Raw genomic sequence first — 7,959 nt, 5'->3', positions numbered from 1 at the left:
GGCTGTTCAACGAGGAACAACCTTCTAAAAAATAGGCGTATGCCGCCAAGAGCGGTGAGCACACGGTATTCTTTAGTAAAAGGCGAAAGAATAGTTCGGTATGTGCTCGCTGCACGGCTGCGTGTTCTATTTCTTCCATTAGTGATTTTATTTATAAAAGTAGTTTGAGGTTCACTTGTTTGTCTCTTGGAAATGTGGGGTTCTGTTCTACTCTTAGCTATAACAATTGTCCACTCTTCTGCCAAGCCACACAGTTTTCTAACACATTTACTCTCATATTTCATGCTTTATTTTATAAAATATGGTACCTTTAAAACTGTAGCAGTTCTTTTTCTCCCTTATTGAAGTATTTCTGCCTCAAGTCATCATTTTCATCATTGAATTTGAACGTGATGAAAAGAGTTGTTGAAAAACTTCTTTGCTGGCTTAGCCAAGTTCAAATCCTTAAAAAAAATATAGTACTTTTTTTAAAACAAAAATATAGTTCATTTAAATGCTAGGTTTTCGTTGCTTCTTTAACATAATTAACCAATGGATTTACGCTATGAAAAAACCATAAAAATAGGTATATTTTAGCAAGCAGCCATGTAATCTATTGATTAAATGCTAAATTTTTAGTTTTAATCATCAAACCTTAAATCTTGACATCTTCAAATACCAAATATATATATATATATATAGGCTATGCAATCTTATCGAAGGATCAAGACCAAACTTAGCCAAGTTACTAATTGGCAAATATGCACTCTTAATAATAAAAATAATTTATATTTATTAATTATGATGATTGATTGAAAAATTTTTTCTTTTGATTATTTCCATTTTAAAGAGATATATATTAAATTGATTGTGTATTGCTTTTTTTTTTTTTTCATTTTGCTTTACCTTTTTATTTTTAAAAAATAATATTTATTTATTAATTGTGATATTTGTTTTTTACCTTTTCATTTTCCTCACCTTTAAAAATAATATTTATCTAATAAGTGTAATAACCGATTGTTCTTTTGGGTTTTTTTTCTTTTAGTTTTTTTTACAATTTTAAAAATAGCATTCGTTTATTTAAAAATAGATTAATTGTGATCGCTAAACGTATCTTTTGAGCTTTATTTACCTTTTGATTCTTTTTATTTTAATAAAAATAATGTTTATTTATTAATTGTGATAATTTATTATGTTTTTTAGTTTTCTTATCTTTTAATTTTTCATCATTTTAAATAGATATCTATTATATTAATTGTGTATTACTTTCTTTGTCTTTTGGCTTTCAACAAGCTTAAAAATATATAGGTATATGTATATACATATATATATATATGTGTGTGTGTGTATGTGTGTTTTTAACTCTTTGTTTATTTAATAAAATTTTCATAAATTTACTTTAAAATATATAATAAATTTCATAACACAAATAAAAGATTCATAAACTTGCCAATGGATAGAGATCTATATTTATAATAATAGTCCTATAAATATAAATTTCATTTTAATAATTTATTTATTATATGATATTTAAAATTTTGTGCAAAAAAATTTAATTTTTAATTTTAAATAACAAATTAAAAAATTGATCTTGCAACATATGGATTAAAAGAATCTAGTTGAGTAATAAAAAACATTTATAACATTAGAATGTTGTATTCTTCTACATGATATATATTTTTATTTGCTATAGACTAAATTTTGTTTAAGAAATTTTAGTGGATGTTAAAAATTACTGATATTACAATTTAACTCAAAGATTAATTAATTTGTAAAAGAATGAGATACAAACAAATTTAAAATATATATATAAAAGATTTAATAAATTAACTATACTTAGGCTTCGTTCAAATAATGATTTGCTTAATAGGCAGTACAATCTCTTTGTTAGAGTAAAGAACATCATTTTTGTACATGTTTTTAGATAAACTAATTATTTTGTGGACTCTAGCTAAGATGGGAGTGCATAGATCTTACGATTTCGTAATTTGGCTGTAACAATTTCTTTTTTATGAATAATATCTTTATTTCAATCTTCAAAAAAAAAAAACCTACTTAGGCTTCGTTCATTTTGGAGTAAAATCATTTCCTGAAGTTGTTTTCAGTGTTTTTTGGTGTTTGGATATTCCAGTCAACAGAAAATAATTTCTAAATCAAAGGCAAATAGTATCATTTAGGGGGAAAATGTCTTCCTCTCCTCTACTCCGAAGACAATTTCCACATTATCTCCTTTGTCTTCCTTGTGAAGATCCCTAAGAAAACAACTTAAAACCCTTACAAATATAACAGATTCACAACCCAACAGATTTTGCACGGTTTATCTCATTTATTGCCAACAACTGCCAAAGCAAATCCAACGAATTTTGCTTCAAAAATTTTATTAAAAAAAACAGAAACTTAAAAAAGGGCAATCATACCCAATTTCCCAAAACCACAAACCCAGAAGCTGAAGGAACAAAACATAAAGAAAACAGAAGTACAAAAAAAGATTCTTGTCTTTGTTGCCAAAAGCAAACAGAGAGAGATGTAAGAGCTTTCCTCTTGCAATGAGGCAGACCAACTTAATGTGGGTTAGGCTAACCCATTCGTGAAATCATGCTCTCCATCTAGCAAACTTAATCTAAAGTCGATTCAAGCCATTCTATCAGGCCAGCAACAAGTCAGAACGGGTTCGGTCGAATCTGGGTAGAGTATGGCTGACGAGCTCCAATTGGGTACCTCAACAGAAGATGGGTTAAGTGTTTCCAAACCCAATATGTTGAACCTTAGTAAAAAAAATTAAAATTTGGTCTTCAATAGTGAAGATGGGGATGAAATCTGTAGAGAAAAATATACCTTGCATGCTTGATTTTGTTTTGGCAAAAACCAAAAATTTTCAACATGATTTTTTAAAAGCAAGAAAATCAAAATATTTAAAACATACTCATAGATTTCTTATTCTTGCAAGAATAAGAAAGAAGAGTTGGCTTGGTGGGTTGTGGTGCATAGAGATGGTAACGGGTTAAGTTAAGATGGGTTTTTACTCACTTTAAATTTGATCTGACTTTATATTTATAATATCTAAACTCGATCCGATCCGATGATTTTTTTATTTTTTTCATATCCAAACTCGACCCGAATCAATATTGTATGAATCGTATTTGAATCAATCCAAAATTAATAAAATATTTTTTTAATATAAATATAAAATTAAATAATTAATTAAAATTTTTTTTTATATATATTAAGTTGGGACGGGTTAGGTTTGTCTAAAATCGAACATTGATCCGACTCTGACCTTTTTTTACTATTATCCAATCCAATCTAATTTGAAATCTGATTTTTTTTAAAAAAAAAAATCAATCCTAAGAGATCGAATTGAAACCGTCAATAATGAGTTGAGCTACCATCTCTAGTGGTGGAGGGGGAAGAAAGTAGAAAAGTTGACTTTGTAAACTGCCAGTTCCTGTTGGTTGTGGTTAGTTGTGGTGGAAAAGGAAGAAGAGATGCTATTGTTTCTAAAACAATCCAAACAATGAAAAACTAATTCTTTTCTAAAAATATCATTATGAAGTTTTTTTTTTTTTTTTCTAGAAGTTGTTTTTAGTTTATTAAACAGATCCTTAAATAATGTGAAAATATAATAAATTTACTATTCAATTATTAGATTTATTTATCTTTTAAAAGAAAAACAATTCCTTTATCAAAAGTATCAATCTCATAAAAAAGAATTCATTATTTAATTATTAAATTTATTTAATTAAATAAAAAACAATCACTTTAATGAAAGTATCAATCTCATAAGAAAAAAGAGATCAATCTTTAGAGTCAAAAAAGTTTCAGAGTACTTTTTTCACTCAATGTTTTATTTTGTTCTAAATAAAACTATGATATTTAAATGATGAAATTTTTTAATTTGACATTAAATCTCTAATATTCATTTGACTTCAAATTTATTTAATAGAAAATTTTTCAACCTTTCTTTTTTAGTTATATGTGTGCCTATTATAATGAAATTTTATATGAAAATATATGGTTCAAACTTAAGTTCTAAATCATGGATGTGGAGAAAAATGTAAACAAAAAAAAAATTACTTTTTGCTAATTAATAAAAATATAAATTACCTAGGAATGTAAGGCTTTAGACTTGATCTTAGGCTCACTAATTAATGCCATAGTTAGAAAAAATTATTCTCATTGACAAATTCAAAATATTCTTTTGATAAAATAAAATTGAGAAAAGACATATAAAAAGGTTAATAAATTTAGTCTTGGTTTCAAGCATGGGTTTTATGAATTAGCATTAAATCTCAATAATTGATACAAGTTCACATATATTTATAATATTAATATTTTATGTGTCCCTTTTTTATATTTTTTAAAGTAAGAATTAAAATGAAAATTCTATTATTATAAGTTATCACTTTATTTTGTATCTTCAACTATGAGTTTGAATGAAAAAAAAACAAAAGAACTATTTAAGATGTTTTGGGAAAAATTGATTTACAAATTAAATATAAAAATAAATTTAATTAACCATGAGATTTATGAAATTAACTTTAAACCCTTAGAATCCAATCGAGTATATATATATATATATATTTATATATTATTTATATATATCTAATATAAATATTATCCACCTTTTGTTTTGCTTATAAAAGTTTTTTACCATATAAATCATCATTCGAACCCCTATTTTAATTAAAAAATAAATGCATAAGATGAGAAATAAAAACATTTGTTAATCAAGTTAAGAAGTTGTCTTATAGATAATAAATTGCAAAGAATATGTAAAAAATAGATAAAATTTATTAGGAGTTTTATAGGATTTATCAATGTTATATTAAATCCCTTAGCTTCTATTCAAATTCATATGTTGTATGAGCACTTTTCCAAATAGTTTTTATGAGTATTTTATCTTTTTAAAAGAAAAAAATTAGATAAAAATTATATTATTAAATCTTCCTTGAAGCCCGCCTTTTAAGCAAAAATTGTACAAAAAAATAAATATATTCATTTTTATTAATCAAGTTAAGTTATTATTTTGATAAAAATATTAAATTTAAAAATGGTAAAATAAATAAATTCGATTATAGGATTTATGAATCTTAAATGTATTTAATATAACATTTTTACTTTTTTTTCGTATGTTTGTGCTGTTTAAAAGCAAAAATCTACAAATAAAAAATTTTATTATTATAACTAAACCATTACCGGTCAATGCCCTTGTTTAACGAAAGAATATAGTGAAATGAAGTAAAATTAATTATAAATAATTTAACTAAATATTTTGATGTAATTTTCTTCTATCTAACAAATCTCATCCTTTTATTATAAAAATTGGGAGAAAAAAGTGTTACAGAGAGATAGAGCAACCAAAGCTCTATATTTAAAGCAACCATGAATTGCAAGGGATTCTTTCCACTACTTCCAAGTTTGCTGTGTTTCTTTCTTTCTTTCTTTTTTTTCTAACAAACAAGGTCTCAACCTAGGATAGGTAAGTGATTGCGAGTACTGATGAAGTTTGAATACCAAAGTCATTGGATGTCATCTTTTAAGGTAAATGCATGAACCATTAAACTAATAAGGCAAGTCTAATTTTTAGATTACTTGTAAGCTATACTATGGCCTAATTTTTTAACCTTCCTATTTTCTTTTTCCTGTTTTTGATTTGGGGAAGGGAAATTCGAAACCTGCTGAAAGAGCAGAGGATAAATTCACCAACCATTGTGCAAACTTTTCAATCATCTTTCCTTGAAGAGATCTGCTACCTTCAATAGCAGGAAATCAAAATTTTGTTTAGACCACAAGAATGAGGTTATAAGTAATGGTTTGAGGATTTGATATAACCAAATAGGTTCCAGTTATACAGCTGGACTGACATGCTTCAAATTTAATTTACAAAACCAAAACAAGTTAACGACAGAACCCATTATTTATGTCAATTGAAGAGACACAATTGCTAGAGCACCAGACCACATCTCAGTTTAATACTTGCTGATTTCAATCCTGTTTTACAAATGATGAAATAATTTGAAAGTTTTAGTCAAAAAGAATTCACTAAATAGGTTTAAACTTCAAAGGACTCTAAACCAGATAAAGATAGGTAACAAGTTTCCCCAAACATAACAAAAGGCTCAAATCAAGTCTGTCTGAACTGCTACAAGTATGAACTTTGAACATAGACCAACAAGCATCTACTCCTACACTAAGATTCTTACTGTCTGCAAATCTAAATCATACCAGCATTTCTTAAATCACATTTGCAACAGCAGTAAGCACCGCCTTGACATTGAACTTGGTGAACAGATGGGATTTTTGTTTGAGTTGTACCATAAGTTTCAAGCTAACAATGGTGGAAGCCATGACTAGAAACATAGTTGTATGAAAAACAATGAGACTTTTTGTTCAATTTTGCCGCTTATGTTATTTTATAGTTCATTAGCTGTAATCAAGCATCTTAGGGAAGTGACAATGGCCCAAGCAAATAAGAATTTTTAACTGAAATTGACAGACCGCTCAACGAGGAACAGCCCTCCAAAAATAGGCGTATGCCACTAAAAGCAGCGAGCACACGGTATTCTTTAGTAAAAGGCGAAAGAATAGTTCGCTTTGTGCTCACCGCACGGCTCCGTGCTCTATCTTTTTATTTGCGATTTTATTTATAGAAGTAGGTTGAGTTTAACTTGTTTGTCTCTTGGAAATGTGGGGTTCTGTCTGCCAAGCCACACACTTTGCTATCACATTTTCTCTCATTTTTCATGCTTTATTTTATAAAATATGGTACATTTAAACTCGTAGCATTTCTTTTTCTCCTTTATTGAAGTATTTCTTCCTCAAGTCATCATTTTCATCATTGAATTTTAATGCGATGAAAAGGGCTGTTGAAAAACTTCTTTGCTGGCTTAGCCAAGTTCAAACCCTTATAAAATATGTTGTACTGTTTTTTAAACAAAAATATTGTACATTTAAACGCTAGGTTTTCGTTGCTTCTTCAACATTGTGAACCAATGGATTTAGGCTATGAAAAAGCCATAAAAACATTTAGCAAGCAGCTGTGTGATCTATTGCAAGGATTTAAATTGCGGTCACAAATACGTTTTCGATTATGTTGTATTTATTACGATTATGAATATAAAAAAAATTATTATGATCATTGCGGTCATTTCGATCGTGAAATTTTTTAATTTTTATACAATTTATAATAAAATGTAGTAATTATAATTATAATAATAAAAATTATTATTTTATGATTTTTAAAATAATTTATGACTTTTAATTTTTTATTTATAAATTAAAATAATTTTTTCAAATTTTATAGTTATAATTTAGAATTAAATTGCATATTATAAATGCTTTTCATTATTATACCTATTAAATTCATGGACATAAATGTCATAAATATATATGATGGAAAAAAATATATCTTATAGAAATTAATTATAATTATAATTAGTTTAATTAGAAAAACAGTGATGAACATTTTAGAAATTTTTATAAAATGTTTATTAGGGGAAGATAATTAAAACTAACTCTTCGATAATGGATACATATAGTTGACCATTAGATCAAATTTTCAAGTGCAACATTTTAAATAATTAATTAACCAAAATAATGTAATAATGACAATCTAATCTTTATTAACTAATAAAAATATGCAATTAATAATAACATTAGTAATATCGAAACACTGTGATTTTAAGTTAAAAAAATAAATATTGTGATTGGTTAGGTTGAACCCAAACCCACCAAACTTTTCTCACATCCCTACATTCTTCAAAATTTACGATTAAATTTCTTTGAATCTCTCTCTCTCTCTCTCTCCAAAAATCCATAGCATCTCCCGTGCTTCCTCTATCTCCTAACCTCTTCCAATTTCCAGCCACGCTATCTCTACCTTCTTCCTCAACCCAAGCCACCAGCCACACTACTAGTGAACCCAAGCCCTTCATCTTTCCATATTGGCAGTTAAAGGATGGTTTGCTTCTTCTCAACTCT

The 7,959-nt window shown here is 26.9% G+C and overlaps 2 non-coding genes across 2 annotated transcripts; both read right to left on the bottom strand.

Moving 5' to 3' along the window:
- Positions 1-119, bottom strand: LOC149515812 (U5 spliceosomal RNA). The gene has a single exon (XR_016326404.1). It is a non-coding gene; the product is annotated as a U5 spliceosomal RNA (small nuclear RNA).
- A 6,354-nt stretch (positions 120-6,473) lies between these two features.
- LOC149515811 (U5 spliceosomal RNA) lies at positions 6,474-6,592 on the bottom strand. Its single transcript, XR_016326398.1, has one exon. It is a non-coding gene; the product is annotated as a U5 spliceosomal RNA (small nuclear RNA).
- Positions 6,593-7,959: the final 1,367 nt, after the last annotated feature.

Source organism: Durio zibethinus, chromosome 12 (assembly GCF_047325235.1).
Source record: "Durio zibethinus cultivar Kanyao isolate XHJ-2024 chromosome 12, ASM4732523v1, whole genome shotgun sequence".
Classification (NCBI taxonomy): Eukaryota; Viridiplantae; Streptophyta; class Magnoliopsida; order Malvales; family Malvaceae; genus Durio; species Durio zibethinus.
The sequence above is the reverse complement of the archived record's forward strand: the minus strand, read 5'-3'. Positions and strand labels throughout refer to the sequence as shown.